This window comes from Meleagris gallopavo, chromosome 1, assembly GCF_000146605.3.
Source record: "Meleagris gallopavo isolate NT-WF06-2002-E0010 breed Aviagen turkey brand Nicholas breeding stock chromosome 1, Turkey_5.1, whole genome shotgun sequence".
NCBI classification, from domain to species: Eukaryota; Metazoa; Chordata; class Aves; order Galliformes; family Phasianidae; genus Meleagris; species Meleagris gallopavo.
Genome location: NC_015011.2, coordinates 43,092,605 through 43,116,663, shown reverse-complemented (window position 1 = coordinate 43,116,663; position 24,059 = coordinate 43,092,605). Strand labels below are relative to the sequence as shown.

The 24,059-nt window shown below is 40.7% G+C and overlaps 2 long non-coding RNA genes across 9 annotated transcripts in view; one reads left to right on the top strand and one right to left on the bottom strand.

The window, feature by feature from the left end:
- The window catches only part of LOC104910403, a 47,496-nt gene that overhangs the window by 2,743 nt on the left and 20,694 nt on the right, over window positions 1–24,059 (top strand). For 4 of the 7 annotated variants that reach the window (XR_793039.3, XR_004160102.1, XR_004160098.1 and 1 more), the window contains exons 2-4: window positions 1,614–1,731; window positions 22,243–22,460; window positions 22,970–23,519. This is a non-coding gene — a long non-coding RNA (uncharacterized LOC104910403). Of the gene's footprint in view, window positions 1–1,613; window positions 1,732–4,979; window positions 5,058–22,242; window positions 22,461–22,969; window positions 23,520–23,960; window positions 24,020–24,059 lie in introns of those variants that run through there. The other 3 variants (XR_004160105.1, XR_004160103.1, XR_004160101.1) reach the window with 3 other exon arrangements.
- Window positions 47–4,528, bottom strand: LOC104910398. 2 transcript variants are annotated; one of them, XR_793036.3, is made up of 5 exons: window positions 4,450–4,528; window positions 3,917–4,092; window positions 3,419–3,645; window positions 3,269–3,316; window positions 47–797 (listed from the first exon to the last, which is right to left on the bottom strand). It is a non-coding gene; the product is annotated as an uncharacterized LOC104910398 (long non-coding RNA). The 2 variants fall into 2 exon arrangements; XR_793029.3 differs by lacking the exon at window positions 3,917–4,092 and having other exon boundaries at window positions 4,450–4,526.

Here is a 24,059-nt window from a genome sequence, read left to right as displayed (position 1 = left end):
AAAGAAAAAAAGAAAGAAAAAAAGAGTGACGGGTCATCCTCTCTGGCTTCATGCAAATTCTGTCTCCTTGTGGAAGCTGTTATAGCTGACTTGACTGGGTTAGCTGATCATCTTTGCTGACAGGAATCAAATTAATTACAAGTGACCTTGAGAGATAAGGTTCCATAGGTGTCTGCTGTCAGAGTGGAAGATCACATTAAGAAATCATCAAATTAAGTGCAGTGAACATGAGAGGTGGTTTATTTGTTTGTGGGTTGCTACTTTGATCCATTGTATTCTCGTTGTGTACACAATTACAGCAAAACAGTGGCTGTATGGCTATTGCTACAAAGGGCATCTAAATTCAATGGCCATGTAAACTGGCTAAGCCAGACTCCAACGAAGCCACCCCTGTGGTTCCCTGTCCCTAGGCACTGGCATGTGCCCTCATGTTTGTACATGCAATAAGAGGGGGAAACATCCTTCAAGAACTAACTTGAGCAAAACAAAGACAAAATCTATTTTTCAGCTGGGCAAATTCCCCATTCCTGTCCAATGTAATGCTATGAAAAAACATCTTTCTGTGCCAAAAGGAAATGGAGACATGGGATGGGAAAAAGCAGGTGAACCCATGATATCAGGGACAACTTCTCTGGGAGACAGAGCCAGCTAATGTTTAAATAAAATGTTTATTGAGCATGAAGTAGGGCATTTGATGGCAGGGCTGTTTGAGCATTTTCTAGGCACCAGAAAGTCCCATCTTTCTGATAGTTTGAAGTCTCCCAATCTGCCATTTGTGGAGCTGAGGGGTGATCCAGCTGGAATAAAAAGCTGGATTTAGGCAGGGACTGGGGATGCAGTCAGTCCAAAACCTATTCACTCTAGGACCTCACAAACATGCACTGTCATGAAGCAGAGAACAGGATTAAAGTGCTGGTGGGGGAATTTTTTAAGCTGCCATTGCCATGACAGATCAGCAAACTAAGGGACAAATACATTTGCTCACATGGGAAGATTATTATTGATGGAAATACTCCATGCTTGGTCTTTTTTTTTTAAACAACAACAACAACAATCAGCTTAAAACTGTATCTTGAAATAATTTATTTTTTTTCAATGTGAAAGGTAAAGTGTTTATTCATGTATGCTGAGAGTCTGTTTCATAGCTCACATTTTTAGTCACTGAGCTTCTCTTTACTTTTTTTATAATTTTCTTTTATAGCTGCTTTGTTTCTTCTGACTCTCTTTACTATGGCATAGATGAGTCTTCTATTTTTTTCCACTTTGTTTCATTCACTGAAACGTATGACCTGTTATGTTTTGGAGTATTTTTACGTCTTTCATCCATGGACTAGAATGATTGAATTCTGTTAATCTTATGAGGTTTAAAAAAAAACAAGAAAATGCAAAAAAGGCTATGACTTGGAAGTGAGGTTTATGCTCTAATATTTTTTTCTCCCCTTTCACATGTAAAATTCTCTTTGCTAGAGATGGACTTATCCTATAATGAAGAGAGTAGACTGAAATGGAGATAAGAGAAAAGAGCAGTTCCCTAATTAGTGTTCTGAGTACTTCTCTGGCGTAGATATTCTGTGTTTTCTTTTTCAAGTGAATGAGCTATCTTTGTTTTCCAGGAGGCGTGATGGTTTGTAATGACTTGCCATATGACCTATCGCCTTGCAGTGCTAGAAAAGGAAGTAAAGCTGAGAATTCCTGGTCCCCAGCCCTTGATTTAAACTTCTCTATCTTCAGGTATGTTTCTGGGCTCTGTACTGGAGTTACACTGCTTACCTGTCAGTGCAGTTGGCTAAAACGACAGACCTTTAATGGTAGAAACATGGGGGACGTTTACATATCAGCAGGATACTTGTGCACGGATCAGCGTGCTTACATTTGCTACTCACAAAGTCATTTTTCTTTTGACATCCCATGTGAGGGATTGATTTACACAAATAGCATAATTCTAGTCAGCTGAGCAGTTTCTTCTAATGGTGCAGAAGCCAAAATTGTCACAATTTAATGTGGATCCATCGTGTAACACACTCTTACCTATCATGAGACCTATTGTGCAAAATAGATATCTGGTGTAACTGTATACCAGCCTGAGCTGCACACAGCTGGTGTCATACTGAAGTCATCCATTATTTTCAGAAAGTTTTTCTCGTCTGGTCTCCCTAGCTTCTCAAAAATAGGTTTATATTAATAACTTTATGGTAGGCATTTTATGTTTAAATATGTTCCTACTATATTGGGATTTTAGTCCATCCAATAAACGTCCTCTGTGATAAACAATAGAATACAGCACTCACTAAATTTAGAGGGGAGATTCTTAGTCTTAAGTTATTTGCCAAACCCTCATTCATTTTGGCAGTGTCAGCTGGCTTTTAAGTAGTAAATGAATTGCTGAGTATGTCTAAAGAAGAGCCTGTCAGATGGTTGGTATCTGAATTTGATAGCTTCATCAAGAAAGAGATTCCAGCACAAATGAAGGAAGTCTTCTTTCTCAGTCTCCATAATTGAAACTGAAGCAGCTACAAATTACATCTTTCCTCTGGTGGGAGCCACTCGTGGATAACCATTTGTTACGCTGTGGTGCTCTCTCTGCTATTGATGGTTTTCCATGCTCACTTACTCAGACTTCCTGTGTTGCTGATTTTAATTCCTTATGGAAGTACAATGGCATAAGGAGTCATCTGTTCTGGTGTGGTGAGAAATCTAATGAATGGATTATGACAAAGTTTTATTTTTATAGGAACCAGGGAAGCTATGAAATTAGCAATTGATTGCCTCACTTTTCAATTAGTCTGAACACTTTGACAGAAATATCACTGCTCCGCTTCTCTGCCTTGCTAATGAGGGAAGACTTAGCTACTGGGAAAGATTCAAGCATCATGTTCTTTCTTTGTTATGTGCTAATTCTGTATTTAATCTGGGTTTTACCCTTCTACATGGGATGCATTGCTCCACCTAAAGCAACTAGAGCCACTCATGAAAGCACTGTTACAAGCTACCTTGGGGTGGTTTTCTATTAGTTGTGAGTGCCAGGTGGATATGGTGAGTGTACTCACATAAGGGATAATCAGTCTTTTAACACCTTCCCAGAGAGGTCTTCTGATACTTATTCCTATGTGCTGCTTACCTGTGCAGATTTTCTCTTTGCATAATTGGCCAAAAATGGGAGATGTAAAAGCTTTGGTTAGCATCTGTTATCCCAACCTGCCTATAATCTTTTAATTTTCATTCTTCCCTACATTTTAAGCATCCCTTAGAAACCCAGAAGTCTGCATACCTGTTGCTTGACTGCAGGAACACATCAGGTGCCCAGTGTTAGTCTGAGCTGCAGAGAGCAAAAAGAGTGGAAAGATGCAGACAACCGTCTTATTCCTATTTAGGAAAACAGTTTGAAATGTAAAGAATATTCTTTGTCTTGTAAGCTCACCTTGTTCATTTCTCCTTTCTTCTTCCTCTGCTCTGATCCTACTGTTCAAAGAGTTTATTTCAGATACAAGGTGGCAGAAAAGATAAGTGGTTGTTAATTGTTGGGTTGGTTTTCCATATGACCACAGTTGGGTCTATAGGTTGGTAGAGTGACTCTCCCAGGGGTTTAAACAATACTCTCTTCTATTTGTTTCTGGGATCCCTTTTTCATTTGCGTACTTCAAATATCTGGTAAATGGAGGAAAAAAAGAGGAAATTAGCACTTCTCAGCAAGTGAATTACTTGTGGCGTATTTTTTTTGAAAATGAAAGCATTTATATACAGACTTAAAACACTGTTCACTTCTTGATCAAATCTAAATGGCCATGTGATTGCATGCTGTCCCTTCCTGCTTGACCGTCTTGCTTATTTAGACAGTATGTAGATAGTTTATCTCACACCAGAGTATTGCAAAGCTGATACTAGTTTCTTTGCGTAGAGAAAAAAGAGAATTTTTCACCTGCTAAGGATCCTAGGCAGTAATTCTTGTGTAAGATAAACATCTTGTCTGCTTCTGTGGTTTGCAGTCCTTACCGGCCACTCAATTAATTGATCTCCTTCAATGTAAGGCAGAGAAACATTTCCATGATACCAATGGAAGATGTCACCTCGTACACTTCTTTCTTCTGCTGTAATCTGTAAGAGGGCTCACAGGATAGCACATCTGTTGTAAAAGCCACCGCTATGTGAAAAAGCTAGTTTTTTTCATTTCTCTCTCTCTTTCTCTTTCTACTCTTCCTCCCACCATGAGCTGCACAGTTCTTGCTTGGCACTTATCTTAATCTTGGTCACTTCAGTTCTCTGAGCTCATGAAAAACTGCTGCAGCTCAAGAAAGTGGATATTCTGAGTATCTAGTGAGTCAGATCAGCTTGGTTATGCTGCCGAGCCATGCAAGGTATGGAGCAGCAAGACACAGAAAGGAATGGCGGAGGCAGCCCACCCATTTTAGCAGCATGCTGTTAGATCAAGCCAGCTGCAGTGTGAAACCTTACCTGCAAGAGACACTGTGCTGAAAGCCTGCTGAAATCTGGAAAAGGCACAACAAAACTGCCACTGGTCTCTTCAGTCTTCTAGTATGTAACTGGCCTATTCATCTCCTCTTGCTCAACAACTGTTCTGAATAAGTTAAAATTATCTCCCATTTTCTTTCCTGGGAATAGGTCCCTCTATGAAAAATTCTCAGCAGACAGAAGATTGATAATAGAATGTACAAACAGAAGCCAATGAACCTCAGAAAGAATAAAGATGGGAGTAACGTGTCTTCTAATCCCTAGGAGTGGGTTCTTTATTATATTTCATCTACCTTGACTAAATTAGGGCAGCTACTGTTTTTAGCATCAAAGATTTTAAGTGCACATGGAAAAGTACTGTTTATTTTTGTAAGAAGGATATAAGGATTGTATCTACATACAAAGCAACAACCCCAGTTCACCCTATTGAAGCTCAAGTGTGCCACTTCATCCTCCTTTCCTGGCACTATGAGAGTGGTAGAGAAATTGTATTCCTTGTTATCAGCTATGTTGCCTGCTGTGGCTACAAACAGCCTCAGGCTGGGCATGAAAGTATGCTGACACTGGGAGTGGGACCTCACTGTAACAGGGTAAGTTAACACACATGGGTAAGCTTGATTAATTACTTCTGGCAAAATATTATACAAGAAAGTTTTTGCTTTGCACTTCACGCACTGTGCAGCATGGGTGTTGTTTCTCTGCCTGACAAGTGATGCTAGGAGGATGAGTCCATCAGTATTTGTGTAGTAGTCTTAATACAGTTGTTGCATCTTGAACTGACTCACTCCTGAGGGTGAGCCACTAAAGGGATGCATTTGGGCACAATCATCTTTCCATACAGCAGTAATTCCTCCAAACAGCATCTGGATGAAGTGGTATGTTATTTGAAGGTGTTTGTACTGTCTCTGCCACACTGCTGATATCCTTGCCATTTCTGTGAATAAACAGACTTCAGAATATTTCTATATCAAAACAGAACATGCTCATTTAACAGTTAAAAAAACCTGCATTTTACAGTCTTGTACAGCACAAGTCATCTATTGGTGTGATGCCTGTGGTAAATATTGTTTTAGGTTCATTTTAACTACTAGCATTTCTCCTCTGGTAAATTCTCAGCAGACAGGGATTAGGATGTGGTACTTAGCTGAAGCTGTCCTGCTGACAGATTGCAGTGACCTTGCTGTGACTTCTGTTCTGATCTCACTGGCACTGCTGGAATTTGACACACTAGAACATGAGATACTGGCTCCATTATGCTACTAATTGGTATCCAGAGCATTGTGTTCCTGACTCCTTCACCATCTGATGTAGGTGGCAGATAGTTCTAATTTATCTTTGCCATGTGATTTAGAAGGCTCAAGTCTCTATTGCCAACCAGTTGATACATTTATCCTTGCATGTGGCTGTCTTTATCATATGCAGGTATACAGGTTAACACAGGCTTTTGTTGTAAGCACGATTGGTCACCTTATCTTCTTATTTCTGGGTGCTCTTCTGTAATGGAAGGAAATTTTTGATCACTCAGCATGGATAAATGACTCTAAATAATTTCATATGCAGCATTAGAGGTAAATCTTCAAATATTTTATTTTTCAAACATGCAGTTATATCTTTTATTTCTGTAAGGATATATAATCTTTGGAATGCACAGATTGGCTTTAATTTTTGTCTAGTGGCAGTCTGAAAAGTAACAGTAAGAAAATTCATGTTCTTAACCAAAGTATTTCAGAGTTGAAATGCTCTGTATGACAGTATTTGTCTCTATAGTGATTTATTTTGGTCCAATAATCACAAAGCTAGACAAACAGATGAACAGCATGAACCAGAGTACAGCTGCATGTGGGATGATGTCTGTAGCACTTTTCCATAGACAAAAACAGAAGTCAATACTTTTTCAAAGTCCAGTTTTGTCAGTTCTACATGTTGGAATTTCATGGTGTTAATTTAATCACTAGGAAAGCTTATTACTCTGAACAATCTGACTTGCAAATGCCTTGATATCAAGAAGGAACAAATCTGACTCGAAGGGAGCACAGAGAGTAGCAGTAAGCAGCAAATTTCCTGACACAGTTAACAGAAAAATAACTTGTGGATTTATTACTGCAGCTTTGCCAGCTGAAAGTAATATAGTCATTTATTTCTGGCAGTGATTATACACTGATGGCTAAATCCACAGGGGGGACTTCAGCACTATCAGAGTGGTGCTTACCTGGTAGAGTCCTGGCTGCCAGAGTGGAATTTACAGCCTGTTGCTTGGCCCCAGGCTCTGGCGTAATACATGGAAAGGCACACAAAGGTGTCTCAGATTAAGATGCAAAGAGGTCTGCAGCTACCTAAAGCATCAGACATGAAGTGGTGAATTGCACAACGGTGAAACCAAAGTTCTTTCTCCTTCACAGGAATGTGCCTAGACCAGATGAGAATGTGTATCCTCTTTGTAGATGCCTCAGTTCCCTTTAAAAATGGTAAATAGTCACTGGTGTCTAAAAGTCAGAACACAAGTTGTGGGTAACTGGAGAAAACTCCCTACATGAGAGACTTTTTCTCATCCTTGATTCAAGCACTGTTCCTGCATTTCACACTAATCTTCCCACAGCACTCTGTCACTCCATCTGAAGAGTCCTGTGTGGACACCAGAATTTCAAAATCTTAGAAACAGGGTCAGGGCAACTGATAGGAAAACTTGCAAGGCAAACCACAGAGCAATTGTAAACATAGATAGGAATGCAACTGACGTTGCAACTGTGCCATATTTCTCCTTTCTCTGAACGAGGAAGGATTGGCAAGCTACAGAGGAAAACTTTTCTGATAAATTAACAAGGTGAATTAATGACTCATAAACTGATCTAATGAGACTGTTACAGAATGGAGCTCAAGCAGGAGTGTTCAGAAAGAGTTTAATGCACAGGACATGTTCAGAACACAAGCTCTTTCTTTTCTACTTTCATCTCCATGATTATTTTTCAGTGGCCTACAAACACTGATGGAATTGAACAAGCAGACACTTTATTAGGAATCACTGAAGATCCATTTCCCAGTTTTATCGATTGTGTTTTTGAGTACAGGTGGGCACAAAGTCAGATATATTTCTTCAATAAAGTTGTGAAAGAGATGGGCTGGTAAAAATCATCTCTTTTTCTTAACCTTAGTCAGAGGACATAAATTGGAGACAAGATCCCATAGCAAATGTTAACCATCTGCTGAGTATAGCTGTTACAGCTCAGTGCATTTTTGTAATGATGATACAGCTGAATTTAAGGTTTATGTAACTATGATGAATAGTGATAGACAAGTACCTGATTGTTTTGGGATGTAAGAAAGGACTGTATATGCAGTTTACTTACTTGTTTTTCCTAGATATTCGTATTTCATGTTATGGTTGAAGAGTATGTTGGTCGTTAAGCTAACTTTCTTGAAGGAACACCAAGTTGCTTAACAAATTTTTGTCTGTAACCTAAGCTTAGGTTTTTATGGTCCCCTTTCCCTTAGTGTTCAAGCTGCTCCCGATTTCTCCTCACAGCTTCTTTGGCATTTCTCCCATCATCATAATTGTTTGTAATTTAGAGCAAAACTGTTCTTTTACGTAAGGAAGAATCTTGATCAAGAGGCTGTTCTCATTACAAATTGGAGATGTTCTTTATGAGGCATCTTGCTTCTGGACATTCCTTCCCCTGAACATCACAGAACTGTCCTGTCACTCAGCTAGCACAGAAGTAATGAACCAGATTGAGGAACTAATCCCTGTTAAAAAATGACTTTTGTTTTTAATTGGCATTGGCTCCTTGGTGGAAGTCACAGCAGGGCCTCAGAAGTCGTGGTGCATGCATGGCATTTCACAGGGTGGCTGTGAAGGCTCTGCTCTGCCAATGGGAGTGAAAGGTGAAGCACTGGCATGGCATGTTCCTGCCAAAAATTTGTTACTGTGGAGCAAATTTTTGTGGTCTCACATTTCCCATCTTGCTTAAAAAGAGCAGACCCACTTTTCTACCTTGGTAGTGTCTCCTTGGCTTCTCTTAAAGAGTCCTGATCCCCGCATAGCTATTTAGGCAATGTTTTTATTTTTTTCAGTAAGGCTGCTGTGGGAGCTTTCTAGGTTCACCTTGTGAGCATACAGATTGTTTTATTCCACTATTGAGTACTTAGGTCTTGAAAGCGCACTGATTATTTTCTACTTCCTATCTTCAGTTGTTGCTGAAGCAGTCGTTTTTATTGAATTGCTGAAGCATTGCATGGTCAAAGGTTGGGGAAGCTATAAAACTACAGGTAGCTAAAAATTCTCCAACATAAATACATGTTTGAAGTATGATAGCCTATCATCAATAGCTTTGCAAGTGGAATGACATACTCTGTTAATCATTGTGCATAGTCTGCTCTGAAGAGTTCAGATATTGTCACTAAGGAGTGGTCCAGTCCACCCCTTATTAGGGTGATGAAACTGCCCTACTTCAGAGGGCTGAGGCCAAACCCTCAAGGTACAACCAGTCAGCCTGCATTTCTGGGGTGTGGGCCCTTCCCTGCACCCTTGAGAGGAAAGCAAACCAAAGGTGGTGCTTGTAGAAAAGCAGAAGTTGCTTCACCAAGTGTCAGTTTCTACAGGCCAAATTGTAAGCCTGTAATACAGGGGAAGACCTTCTTCTGTGAAGCATGAATTCTCCCAGGCCTTGGTGCTGAGACCAGTTACCAAGGCACTCCCAGGTCAGCCACCTCTGCAGACCTGAGCCGGGTGATGGATGGACACAGGACCATTTTTCTGTTGAATGCAAGCTTGTTTGGATATTGGCGTCGCTTGTTCATTCAGGCTTGATGGTGGCTATGCAAAGATGAGTATAAAAACTTCAAGTGTAAAATTAATCCATAAAATATGTTTTATTGCATTTGAACCAGTGGAGTGAATTTGCCTAATGTCCAGTGGCTCTTTTGCATCCATTCTCTGTTGCCTTTGAGGAGAATTTACCATATTGTTGAAGATTTGTAGACCAGAAAGAGTGGACCGGGTGAATTCAGGGCAAGGAGTACTGAGGGCAGTTCTCTGGTAGGAGGAAAGGAGTTATTTTTGGAGCTGATAATGAAGAAGTTTAATTAAAACTATGCTGTGAGAGAAGCTAGAGAAGAGGGGATCTCTCTAGATTGAGAAAAGCAGCTGTGAGAAAGCCTCAGTATGGATGAAAAAAAGCAGAAGGTGGGTCTGTCTTTATTACAGAGTGAAGAGAGCACTTCACTGGTGCTGAGCAGATCTGTCCCAGAGTGACCCCTCCAAGGCATCCTGCTTAAAACATCCCACTTCACCACTTATCAGGTTGGGCAATACAGCTCGTGCTGTTAGTGGAGAGAAGAGATGCGTACACCAGTGTGTACAAACACAGGCAAGACCACATCACTGCTTGGGAAACTTAATATCTAAGAGTCTAGACAGACATGATCTATACTTTGAAGGTTCAAATTTGAAGCATTACTAACAAAAAGCATTTAATTATCATCTTGGAGCCTGGCTCTCACCCAGCACTGTCTGGTATCAACAGCTATCTGTTGTCAGCCGTTCTCTGCTCTCTCAAAATAGATGGAGATAAAGGCCTTATATGCAAAGGGCATAAAAAGGTAATTTTTTTTTTTTTTTTCAGCAAAAAATCAGTAGATATCTTGCAGCTCTGAATCTGAACAGTAATGCTATAGTTAGAGGGACTCCAGACAGGGCTAAGGGTTGACTACTGCAATGACAGTGGCAAAGGTGTGGCTTAAACTGCAGACAGAGGAGCAGAGAGTGAGGCATGTTACCTCTGCAGGAAGACATTAAACGTTTACTCATGGCTTAAAGATTCACAGATATGTTTATCTAGAAAAGGAAGGTGAATTAAAAAATAAAATCAGGAATAACTGTAAGTAGATCGAGAATCACACAAAGTGACTCTGCTTGGAAAATGTTGCAATTCCCACTAAAGTGACTAAGGACTTGCTGGCCCCTCCTGCTTGACAGGTGAATACTCTTAGGAGTCCTGATTTGGCCAGCTCCTTTGCTGGGTAAGCAAGGAGCGACTTGGCTGAGGAACTATTATTAATACTCTGTTTATAACCTTGAAAAGGTCTCCACGGCAACAGAGACTGCTGAATAGAGCTGTCCATGACATTTTGACAGGAGAAGTTTTCCACTAGAAAATGCTGTTTTAATGAAAAAGTGTTGGGGAGAATGATCCTGTGTTGACAGTACTTTGGTGTGAAAAAAAATAGGGGAAATCTGAAAAATGTCTTGAAGAATTTTTGTCATTTTTAAGCCCACTACCTTTCCTCTTGGGACCTTTCACATGAGGGAACAAGACTACCGTCTCTTCCTTTTTGGGAATAGTGGTTAAATTCCCAGTTAATCTCCTCTTTTTGCTTCCTTATTGTTGATGCTCTTCTGAGAAAGCTCTAAACAAAACAGGACATGGGAGAAGCTGTAAATCCTCAAACATCTGAAGTATTGTTTTTTTGGAAACTATTTTAGGAAAGAAAAACTCTGAAATAAGGGGAAAATAGTGCATTGGAAGGGTGTACTGTAATTACTTGCCCATTCTGCTTTGAGTGGTTGATTTTATATGATATGGCCCAAAATCTCAGGTTTAAACTCAAGTTTTTGTCTGCTTTGCTCTGCATGACTTATCTTCATCTCTGCTCTCTAGTCCTAGGCACGAATTGCTGGATGTAGTGATGGCCAGAGATGTATAATTGCATATCATATCGTCTTGCTAGCATTACTCATTTTACTGAGCAAAGGCCTAGGGACCTGCAGGAGCCAATCCAGTGATGTGTCTCTTTCCCAGCGATAGCTTTTCTTCTTATGAAGCCAAGGGAGAAAATGGTGTGGGTAACAAATGTTTCCGTAGAGGCAGCTTTTGCGGTTCTGCCTTGTGACTCCTTCCATGCTCATTTGGCATTTAAGAATCAAATAAAAAATGAAGCCATTATTTCTTTGCAGTCAGAAAAGACAGGGAAATATACAACTGTCTTCCTCAGTATCTTCAGCAAGGTAGTTATTTTTAAGGGAGTCCCCTGGGATTTTTGAAAATGAATTTGGCACTCAAGGTGATCAGTCAAATTTCCCGATCATTCCAGTCACTTGACTGCCTGCTGTCACTAGCTGCCATTTATTTTTGTACCATCTTTCCCCACAGTGCTCTGCTTCCCAGATTGCAGTAGCCTTCCCCTGTGGCTTGCCTCATCCTCCACACCTGCCTGATCTCTGGGAGAATTATTTTTTCTGTGGTTTCCCAGGTGCAGGTGGAAGGTAGCTGTGCCATGCAGCACCAGGCAATGTCAATCTGACTCTGGAATTACAAGACCTTGTGGTGGGATAGGGGAAGATCACTGCTGGAGATACTCACAGATCTTCTGGAGCAGCAGGATGTTCCACAAACATGTTCCAATGTAGCCAGCCTTCACAGACATCCTCATGCTGAAAGATGCTAGCAGCGCCACAGCTATGTTCAAATGGTACACACAACTAAACCCAGCCCACTATCTTTATCCTGGAGAGGGCTGGAAGCAAATTTCTGACAGTTGTCAGACACCCACATACTTAGTCCTGCTTGTGACTGTTGGCCATCCCAGAGTCACGAACTGCCAAGGACCAGCACTACTCCCTTTCTAGGAGCCAGCCACCATTAACTATGCACACTAGCATGGTGTGGCATTGTCTTATGTAAATTTGCCATTCAAGAGTATGCCAAGTCATCAGAGATGATTGTGCCACATACAGAATGCTGGGGATAGCAACCCAGGATTTGTCAAATAACATATCAAGAGAACGTGTTAGATATCTAATTGGAGTGGCTAAGATGAATAAAAGGATGGAGGTGAGCAGAGAAGCAAACAACTCAAGGTCACATGGCATGTTATTTATTAGCACAGCTAATAACATCCTAATTAGTATCCTAACTAAGCAGGCCATTTTCCTATCACATAATCCACACACTCTCTCCTGCTTTATGTTCAGAGAGCTTACATCTGCTTTGGATATGTTTTCCTGGAAAACATCATCTCTGCTTACCTCAAACGACGTCACACCAGGGTTTGCATTTGCTGTGGCCACTCAGCATATTGACTCTGGTGTTAAAACTGGCAAAGGGGCAAATGATATTCACTTTGTCAAGGCTGACTGATGGAAAAAGGAGCAAAGCCAATAGCAAATGCCATCTCTGATAGGGGACTGACGCAAAAGAGGCTGGGAACCATGTAGGATACTGCCCTGCTTATATAACACGGAATATTTTTTGTAAATGCTCAAACTGACGTGCATTGAGTTTTGGCATGCGTTTGTCAGTGCCCTTGTTTTATAGCCTTGCTGAAGACTCATTGACAGATGGCACTCAAGAGTATGCTTTTTATAGGTGCCAGTGTCCAACTCAGATACAGTTTCTGAAAGCAAAAGGTGTTTGGGGGTGGAGGGATTTGAAGTACTGCCAAAGCATTTTGTAGAAGGTGCTTTAGTGGTACTTCATACTCCGTAAAAACGGAAGGTATGTGGGAGATGATTGAGGAACATCGATTCTCATGGATGTTGAGTCACCATGTTCTATTAGAAAGCACACAGCATTTATGACATGGAAGAATAAGAAAAAAAGATTCTAAAGGACATAATCCATATCCCAGAACAGTGTCTATCTGACCTTATATTCTGGGGAATTATTTCTTGTTATAACTTGACCTAGTTCTTGCCTGGAGACTACATGAATTACAAGTGAATGCAGACATTGGCTGCCTACTGCTTCACAGCACCTTTCTTCTCGGTGCCAAGGAGCAGCGAAGCTCCTGAAGGGGCTGGGGTTGACAGTGACCCCAGTGCAGGCCTTGCCCTCACTGATGCGTGCTGTCCCATGGAGGCTAAGCATACTGGGTAGAGCTGGGTCCAGAGTTGATGCAGGTGTTCATCCAATAGGAAAAGGAGACAGAGCCAGAGGCAGGACTGGAGATGAAGCTGCAGTGTGGATGTGAGTCCATGTGGGAGGCAGGGCCAATGGGTTGTCACTCCTATGGCTTTGCTGATGAGGGGAATGATGGCTGAGCAGAAATGGTGGCCTGTCTCTTGGGCAAAATGTGGGCAGAAGCCTCAGGTAAGGTTCACTAGGATCAGTAATGTCTGTAACGTCTTTTGGTGCGCTATAGTACTGATGCTTTGGCAGAGAAAAGTATGTTTATACTACAACATGGTTTGTGTGCAATACGTAACCAGTTTTTCCAGCTGGAGGAAATGGAGGTGATTTTGGTTGTAGGGAAGATGAAGAGTACTTTGTGTCTACTTATGGCTTTGCAGTTAGGTAGATAAAAGTACATCATGCATTTCTTATGTTTTATTGGAAGCATCTGGATATCAGCGTAGCTCCTCTTCTTAGCTCTGAGGCTGAAGGATTGGCAGGCTCAGACTCCTTCCTGCAGTTTTGGGAGGTTGGACGTGGCAGTCCAGCCATGATTCCCAGTGCTCTGGCTGCTGTGTGTTCTGCCTAGGAGGGATTCAGGCTCTGGTTTAGGTATTTGGGAACAAAGTGGCAGCCAGGCTGTAAGCATACATTTTCAAGGGGCTTATTAACCACAGGCACTTTGCTCTTCACATGTGCTAGGGAGTTATACCCATCCCTGAAGTAACACGAGTCCCTGAGGTACCTTTTGTGGAAGTCTGTGACAGAGACAAATTTGGAATCCATTTATTCTTGAAAGTGCTCAGCTGCAGAATGGTCCTTTATCTTCTGGAAGCTATAAATCTGCTTTACCACACACCTTGCAACTTCTGGAGAAAAAGAAAGAAGGCTGAAGAGCCAACAGTCTTCTCTGGAAGACATCTCTAAATTGGATCTTGTGTGCACTGAATGAGGCACAGGATTATATTGTAGAGTAAATATATTGTAAAGCGGGGGAGATGAAATAAGGTAATACAAGCAGCTGTACAATTTCCTATTTCTTTTGTGCAGCATCTTATGTTTTTTTCTGTGATGGCTTTGTTCTGTGCCATTTCACAACACTTAGAGAAGCGAGTAGAAAACATTTCACAGTAAGAAGTCTATTTTATGTGATTTTTAGACACTAAGAAGATATTACCAACATCGCAATGATATCGATGCCTGTGTAAGCTATTCGAAGCCTTTAGATAACTGGACAAACTCACATCCTTCCTGAGAGGGTGCTTGTCTATCTCCTGCTTACTGTAGTAGAAGGGTGAGATGCCTTTTTTGAAGGGGACTACATCCTAGTAGAGTTAGATCGTTATGCCCTTTGTAAACTTTTCTTTGCTGTTCATCCTAACTTTTTCGCTCTAGCTCATCTGTCTTAGTTCCAGAATTCAACCCTTAAGATTCCTGATCCAGCCTGCCCTCCTCCCCATCTCCTATTCTTCTGTGTACGTGAGAAAAGTCTCCTCTCACACCAGGATGCTCCCTGTTAAGCTTCAAACTACCCTCCCCAAATATGGGGATATGAAGTTTTTCAAAGGAAAAATTCATCTACATTTTCTAACACTAGTCAAATGTGAGCAAAGCTGGCTCTTCTTTAAATTCAATCTTAGACACTGTTGCACCATTTAAATTGATACTTTCTTAAAGCAGATGTGCAGCTGGAATATTTAAGCCATAGTGATGCAGATCTGACAAAATAATCAAAACTAAGAAAACACCATAGAATAGGAATTGTCAGACAATTGTAATTATAGGTGTGGCAAGCAGCTGTAACAACCAACATGGCAATTTTTGCTGTCTCCCCTCCTGTTTTGCAATTTAATGCTCTTACACTCTGTTGCCTAATTTTAGAGCAGATGCACATTAGCAATTTGCAACCAGGTAATGCTTGTAACCATCTGGAACAGAGATTATGTTAAAATGGGAAGTAGAAGAAACACTTTTCCATGTGGTTGTGACACTGCTTGTTCCTGACCTCTCTAATGACTGGCATTTAGGGAAAGCAATCATTAGAGGGAGGAGAGGAAGGAAAAGCAGGGGGGAGAAGGTGGAGCAGAACAGTGTGCCAGAGTGTCAGAGCCAGCAGCCAGTAGGTGCTCCAACAGAAGTAGGATGAGCGAGAAGCAGAGTAAGCGTGGGGCTAAAGCCAATGTCAGAGAGTGTGGGGAACATAGGAAGGGAGGAGAATGCAAAAGATGACTTTGAAGAAACAGGAATGACAAGAATGAGCAAGAGAAAATAAATAAGAACTATGATCTGAGAATAAAAACCACTAGTGTACGTGGTGTTCCAGTCCTGTTGAGAGAATGAGCTATCTGTCCCAGAAATTATAATGAGGAAAATCAACTGGTACTTTTAAAATATAGTATTTTCTCTGAATAAAGAACAGGCAGAGGAAGTCTACCCGCAAAGTATTGGACTGAAATCTATGCTCTTCATATAAAAAGATTATAAATCATTTGTGTTTGGCCTTTACACGAATCTGCTTGATGCTTTTACTCAACCCATTGTATCTGTCTCTACTTTCTGTATATGAAATCCATGAGGAGCTTCAGCATGTTTCTTGGTGAAACGAGAGACTACAAGGCTCAAAGATTCTTTGAGCAGCAGCCCACAAACTATGCGAGTTTTAGGATGAAGCAGGAAGTATGTCTGTAATTTAATTGTTCATTGTTTTTAATATAGTCCTGTAATCAGAGCAGTTCTATCACACTGACCAGCATGAACAATAAAGACAGGTTAGGTTTGGATCTTTCAGTAATAGTTCATTCATCTTAAACTAAAAGGGGAAATTTAGATTAGATGTCAGAGGAAAATTTTTCACTGGAAGAGCAGTGAGGTGTTGAAACAGCAGGGAAGCAGGAGGTAATCAGGAGCAGGTTGGACAGGGCCCTGAGCAGCCTCAGCTGGTGGGTGGCAGCCCTGCCTATGGCAGGGGGTTGGAATTGGATGATCTTTGAGGTCCCTTCCAATCCAAGCCATTCTATGATTCTAAGATTTAAAACTCAATCCACTTCCAGATACTATAACAATAGCTTGCATTATATCTGAATAGAGTAAATAACGAGAAAAATTTGTGTGAATGTGTTGTTTGACCGTCACTCTCAAAATGCTATCATAGTCTGTCACAGTAGTAAGGTAAGGCAACAGCACGGATTGGAGTGGTTTTAGGACAGCAAAGCAGAGGAGAGGAGAAAGGAAAGAGAGGGAAAGGGAAGGAAAAATAAAAAAAAATGAGACAGTTATATTCATTTCAGGAGCTACATTGAATTCAGTAGATAATGTTTCGAGTGGAAGAAACTCGCCATCTCTCTCTAAAATACAAAAAATGGCCATGTTACTTAAAGGTGTTCATACTCCCAGCAGAAGGAGAAAAGAAGTTAGGCATGTGTGGGAACCTACCTGCAGTCACAGGCTCTGGTAAACTTTGACAGTCTGAAGCTGCCTCAAAGATAATAGTGTTATATGTATAACAGCTTAGAACTGAAGTTTGTATCTCTCCCATCATTAGAAGAGGATAAATTTAATCACAGTACAGAATTAAGTATTATAGCATTGCTTTTGAAATTTGTCAGAAAGGAAGGTCATGCAGATCTGAAAAAGTCCCAAATGATGGAAGTCTTAGAGAAGAGCAATATACAACTGGCTTTGCTGTAGTTATACAAGAGAATCACACTGCTTGAGGTGTAATTCTCCTCTCCTGTGATGTTCAACTGTGTTTAATACCCTACTTGCTCACAGCATCATCTTTCAGTCCCAGGAAAATAATTTAAATCAATTTTTATGATTCTGGAAAAAATCTGATATTTAGATTGACTAAGTAAATGGAGATATTTTTGAACCGTCTTCCATAATAAGATAACAGTTGGCTTCTAGCATATAAAGCTGAGTAATTAGCAGTCATTACTAAAGTCAGAACTATATGGCTGAAGCATGTTGTTTAATTAACATTCTCCCACATTTGGAGCTATCACGAGACAGTAAATAATTCTGAGTTTTCCTGAAATAAGCCTTCAAATGGTTGAATATCTTTGCAGTCCATTATGTAGCAACAGAGGTGCTGCTAGCATTACATTAGCAAATTTGGAGAGCTGATTTCGCCGGTCCTTTTTGGATTTTCTTGGGAACTTTTCGTCTCAAGCATCTCAGGCATTTCCAGCTGTAAGCTTTACCGATGATTTAGCTCCCACACTCTGTTGGTAACTTTCATCTCAATGGAGTCACTGAAATGAATTAAGTGTCGTTTTGAAGAGATGGGCCTTCTGTTCCTAGAATATTTTATTTTTTGTGGAGTTTTGGACAGATTGTCTACTATACTGAGGGAGTTTTTGACCTTTTTTCCTGCTTCTGACTCTTATACAAGGAGCTTTCACTGCTTCTTTTACAACCTAAGATGCATAATGCAAGGCATTTCTCAGCAAGCAAAGCCAGTGCCTTTTCTGTGGAGCATTCCTCTGATTTAACAAGAACAAAGGTGCTTTGTGGCATAATTACCACTTTATCTTTCATGTCTTGAAGATTGGACAGTATTTTTAGTTGTTATCTAGCCAGTTTTAGAAACTGCACTTTAGAATTGCATTTCCTAAATGCTTATGAAAGCTCAATTTAACATCAACGCAATTCTGAATAATATATTGGTATGATCAACTCAAGTGATTTTCAAAATCAGTGGATCTGTGTACATCATGGTTCCTCCTGCTGCAGTCTTGTTGCTACTCCAGACATCAAATCTGTTGTCTTAGAGCCACTGTCATATCATTGTTTCTATTGGCTGATCTTGAGATTAAATAGAATAACAGATTTTTGCTGTTCGATTATATTTGCTCAACCATATGTTGCAAGAGTGTTTTCTCTAATTTCAGGTAACCGGATTTGTGAGTTTGTCTTCATCTCTTTCTTAGTCATTTTGAAACTCTAAAATTATTTGACTGCCTGCAAATCAAATCAGAACTCACTCTGTTTTAGATACTTAACATTTAAAATCCAAATCCAAACTAGCCTTCCTGGGCTTTCTTTGCAGTCAAAAGAGAGAGTTTGCCCTCCAGGGAGTAAGGAATATGACCTTAGGCATGTGCTAGGGAAAGTTGGCTTTGTCATGGGGAAGTTCTCATTTATATTCACTGATTATACACAGCCGAAAATGACCACTTTGGCATCTGGGTTTTAAACTCCTGGATTAGAATGGGGAAATTCTAACCTTCCCATTACAAACACCTTTTCATTCTTTTGTCGTGACATAAATATCTTAATGCTTCTTGTACTTGTTATTTTTCAGTGAGAAAAATACAGATTGCATGGAAGTCCCAAGTCCTGTCTGAGTTTGATAAATGCATGGGAACTGTGTATCTGTATAACTGAAGTGCTGCATCATTCACTTTGGGCTAATGAAAGCATGAAAAATCATTCAGCTAGGATGAAAAGAAAGAATGACCATATTTCACAAAGTTATGTGCTTAGAAAAAAAAAGAAGTTAAGTTATGATGGATAAAGTATCTCAGAAATGTGAATAAAATGAAGTATTTGGTTTCTGGAGCAGGCAGTGGAACAGGGAGTATGGTATGACAAACAACAGAAGTTGAACTGTTTCCTGCTGGGAATGTGGGATTTTTCTTTTTTTACTCAGCAACTTATTCATTGCTTTTAACACTTTGAAAATGCAGTTTCAGTTTTGTGCTTTTATGAGCCATGTATAACTCAGGAAGACGTAAGAGTGGGGAGGTGAAACACCTGCAGGTCTCTGAGGCAAATGTCCAGCTCACTCTGTGGTCATCACAGCCTTTGTGGAGAAGCCTGGAGTTGGCAGAGGGAAGAGATAACAGCCCATAGCAGGCTCCTTGCCACGCTGAAAACAATTTGTGTTTAATAACCTAAGATCATCAATTTCTGTTTCCTGAGTGTTCCTGACAAGTGAAAGAAAAGTCAAGGGGCAGCTACTGGCCCACTAGCCTTGAGAAAGGTGGAAGTGCCAAAGGGCTGTTGATTTCCTGATCAGTTCGTGCTCTTGTGGAAATTGCTTGCTGAGTTGGAGTGGTGGAAAAAGACAACACTAGGAGGGCATTGGTCCAGGAAGAGTGGTAGGAGCTGGACCTAGATGGGAGAGTTTGGAGATGGTCATCCCATGGCAGAAGTAGAAATGAAAAGGTTTTGTGAGAGGAGGGGGATAAAGGTCTCCTGGTAGAAAACCAGTAAGAACACAACAAGAGGACTAGATGTAGGAGCTACCTCTTCACAAAGTAGCCCCTTCTCAGCCTAAGAAGAACCTAGACCTTCCTGCAGTGGTATTCCTTAGCTCAGGAATAGGTAACGTTGCTTTCTGGTTCTTAATGGGGAAAAAGGACTTGAAAGTGTTGAGAATACTACAGAAATGTATGCCTTGTAGTCTGAAAAAGTGGATATGTATAGACTGTGGCCAGAGAAGTGACCATGAGCCAGATGCCAAACCTGAGGAAGCTGTGTTCCTGCTAACTTGTGTGCAACAGCACCAATGCAGTTATGGTAGGGGTTTCACTTCAGGCTGGGAGAGCCAGCCTGCTGCGTGAATATGCACTGGGCCTTAGGGAGACTCTCCCCATAGCAGGAGGGATGGCTCTGATGACATCCTATTAATCACTGCACTGGAGTTGTAAGTAAACTTTTAGAAGACCAGCCCAGTAGGTAGGCATAGGACACTGACTATAAGCTTGCTATTTTTTTAGCTACATCACCCTTTCCTCTCTGCTAATAAAGAAAGCTGTCTACACCCCACATCTTTACAGTACTTTGGTAAAATGCTAGAAGATGCTGTGGTAAGGGACAGTCCTTGTAGAAAACACTGAAGGACACAAATGAAAAAATATGGTAAGTTAGAGAAAGTGAAGAAAAGAGGCTGGATCTAGGGAACTGACACAGAGAAGAACTTTGTCTTTTCTTTGATTTCTGTTATGTGCAGGCTACATCTGTTGGCTAAGTTATGGTGGATTGAGGCCATGTAAATTCTTTCTTTCAGATGATAAATTATTCACGATTGGGAAAGTCCTGGGTATGATATTTGCTTCCTTCTCCAGTGGCAGCGGCTGGCTACAGGCACTCTGAAATACCAGTGGGATTTTTTGGACTGGACTTTTTTTTTCAGAGCAGTGTACTTCTAAGCAGCCCAAATCCCAGTGGGATACAGTTATACTTAAATGGGAATGCTTATACTGGCATACCTTATTCTGGTCTGAGAATTAAAATAAACTCTCTCTGTATAAAGCTCTCTGATGCTGTATATGGGGTCCATCTTCCCAAAAAGTCAAGTATCCTGGGCCTCATTTTGGAAGAAATAGCACCTTCAGTACACATATAAAATATCTCAGACAAATCAGAGAAAGCACCCTACAGACTCTCTCCATTGGTTTTCTTAACACAGGTCACATTTAGATGTATAGCTTTCAAAAGATTAAAACTGAATGCAATGAATCCAACCATGTGTATCCACAATGGAATCTGAATCATTGCTGCCACACTGGTGCAAAATCATGAAATCTCTCAATGGGGTTGTATGGGGTATATTCTTTTCCCCCTAATGTGAACAAAAGCCTACACATAAGGCCCAAGACAGAGCTTTCATGCACTGTGGGTAGGGACTTTGCTATGCTGTAGGAACAGCAGGCAGAATACTTATGTAGGTGGGCTTACTAACTATGTGGCAGACTTATTACTGTGATAAGTACCTGGTTGCTTTTTAGTGCACATCCAAAATACATCTGATGACATGTTTTGAACTAGTGGTGTAGAATTAGAAGCTGCTGAGATAATGCCGCTAATAATTAAGCTTGCCAAACATGTTCCTTTATAAAACCAGAAATGTGTTTCTTTCCAGTCTGAGTACTTTTCATTACTGACTTGAATGAAAATATTTATTTTTTTTTACAGAACACAGAATTTAGAAAAAAAAAACAGAAAACCAAAGCATGGACTTTCCAAAGGAGCCTCTTACCATGTTCCCTCCTTAAATAACAAAGAGATGGCTTACAACAATATTCATTGTAAATTAGCTGGCTTTCAGAAAAGCCTAGGCTTGGTATTGGGGAAGTATGTTCATTCCCTGCATGTGGGAGGATCTGATAGTAAGATCTTTGTAGTGCTCTTGGGATTTCCAGCCTCACTTGGTGGAAAAAGAGCAGCTTGGAACTAATGGATTTTGCCCATGGTGCGGGCAGCACAGAGAGCGCTGAGCTATGTGTTGAGACAGATACGTGCTGGCTGAGGAGGACAGTCCTGCACAATGTGTGGAGAATGCACTGTGTGGTTCTCAGCCAGGCTTCTGAGTGCCTGTGCTGTGTAAGATAGGGCCTAAGTGAGTGAGCCCTTCATCTTTGATAGTAATAATTACAGATGCCATTTAAGATACATATCTTAAAGACATTCTCAGAATTTCTGCCTTATCAGCAGTCTAAAATTTTAAAATGAGATCTACAACTTTGTTGATGAAGGCTGGAGTGCCATTTTAACCCCAAAGTGAATGCCATTATCCCTAAATTAGCAATATTTACATGCTCGTGTATATCCTTTACATTCTCTGACTCTTAACCCAGCTTATCAATGGTTCCTTGCATGACTCAGGATGAACATTATTTGTGCCTGTCCTAAGGTCTCAACATATGGCTGGGTTACTTTGGCTTCAGAAAATGCCATCCATCTTTACTAACTGCTGGTAATTGCCCAGGTACACGCAGTTAGCCCCCCACAGCTGTGAGATGATGTGACATTGCTTAAGCTTCTTAGAGAGATGTTTAACCGATTCTTGTTACCCCATATTAGGGATGGTATGAAAGCATGCCCATGGACAGCTGATGTGTTAATCTGACAAGGTAAATCTTGTTTTTCCATTTATTTTCAGGTTTGTTGAGAGACTTAAATGGGAACAACTGCTAGATCACATTGTGTTAACCTCCCAGTGATGCCTACATACATTGTCTTCCTATAGAAAATAGGGTTTATGGAGAAAAGAGATTAAAAAATCTTGTACATTAATTTTCCTTGCAAACTTAGAGCCAGAAAGTGGCAATAACATCTTCTATGCCTTGATATGCCACAGATCAAGACAAGACATGCCAGGTACGTATACGTCTGCAAAATGCTACTGGTTCCCATGGCACAGACACAGCCTGAAAGAATGCTCTGAGCAGACTGCTGAAGTAGCATCAGGGCCAAGAGCAGCATTTGTATCTGGACTGAATACAAGGGCTGGGGAAATAAAAATAATTTTGCAGTGAGTGTGTTGTATTAGCAGAAACTGCTTTGCTTCCTTTCTTTTATCCACTTGGATCAAGCTATCTGAAAGCGTTTCTTGTCTTCTGTTGAAGGAGGAGAATGAGGAGAAAAGATGAAAAGAAGATAAATGCTCAGCTCTTGCTCGCTGGGTTTTTGTTGAGCTGACTGTGATTTGATGCAGAACTCTTTTTTAGTGTATATAAGCTCTAAAATGTAGAAGCAATGCTTCTACATTCCCAGCAAAAGACTAGGCATATTTACCCTTTTTCCAATGTGTTGTGTAAGTGTACAAGTTCATTGACAGGTACCATGTGGGCAAGATTTTTAACAAATGTTTAATTTTTACTTTTCAGGAACAGAAGGACTTGAGGAACAAAAGACTTTACATGAAGCAAAGTAAGAACTGGGACATTGTGAAGCATGTCCTGGTGTTGTTTCAGAATTCAGTTGTGAAGTGCTATCAACCTGGAGTTGTGGAGGGCACCACAGAAGCCTGTTGTGTAGTGTCCAAGGAGTAAGATTCTTATTTTGCCTTGCAAGGCAGGCAACAGTTGACTAAAACCCACACAAATCCACATTAGCTAGTTCCTGATTGGAAATACTGGATATTGTTATTCGTAACTACTCTTTGTGAAGCATGTTACGATAATTGTCAGGTGTTACTTCTTCTTATTAGGTAAATCTTGTACATGTGGATGAGATATTATTTTTCCATGGGTATGTTTATATGAATTGCAGCCAGTGCTTCTACCTAGAGAATTATGTCAATGTAATGCATGGTTATGTAAGTTTTGTTTAGGTCCTCATATGCTCCGTGTTACACGGCCTGAATGACTTCCAGGAGTGAAGTGATGGGATTGCTATCTGCTGCACGTGATTTTCTCTCTCCCCTTCTTTCCAAAGGTGAATTTTGTGCTCTTTTTGTTTTCAGTGTCCTTTAAAATAATTATTACATTTTCTGTACACTGTTCTGTCTGTATTTATGTGACTCACAGTTAGAGTAGAAGATACTGAGCTTTGTGCTTGGGTTAATTCCACTGGGATCTCATCCAAGTCTTTAAGCTGGCCTACCGAGAAAGCTTTTTTTTCTGCACAGCTTTCCTTGGGATATGGATAATCCACTATGTCTGAGCAGTGAAACTGCTGTCTATCCTTCCTTGTCCTGCCTCTCCACTGTAGGTGACCGTTCATGTAGGTGTCTGGGGTCCCAAACTTCTGAGTGCCTTAGGAATAAGGTTGCAACACTGAAATTAAAACTGAAGATTAGGCACAGGTCTTAGACCTGCACCTAGCCAGATGAAGATGTGTAGTACACATCTATAGTGCTCATTCTCTGTTCTGCAGGATCAGTGAGGAGAACAGAAGACCCAGGTTACAGTGCTCCCAGGAGGACCCCGCAGTGGGTAGGAGTGCTGCTGTGGGACATTTGTTCCTGCTCTCCTT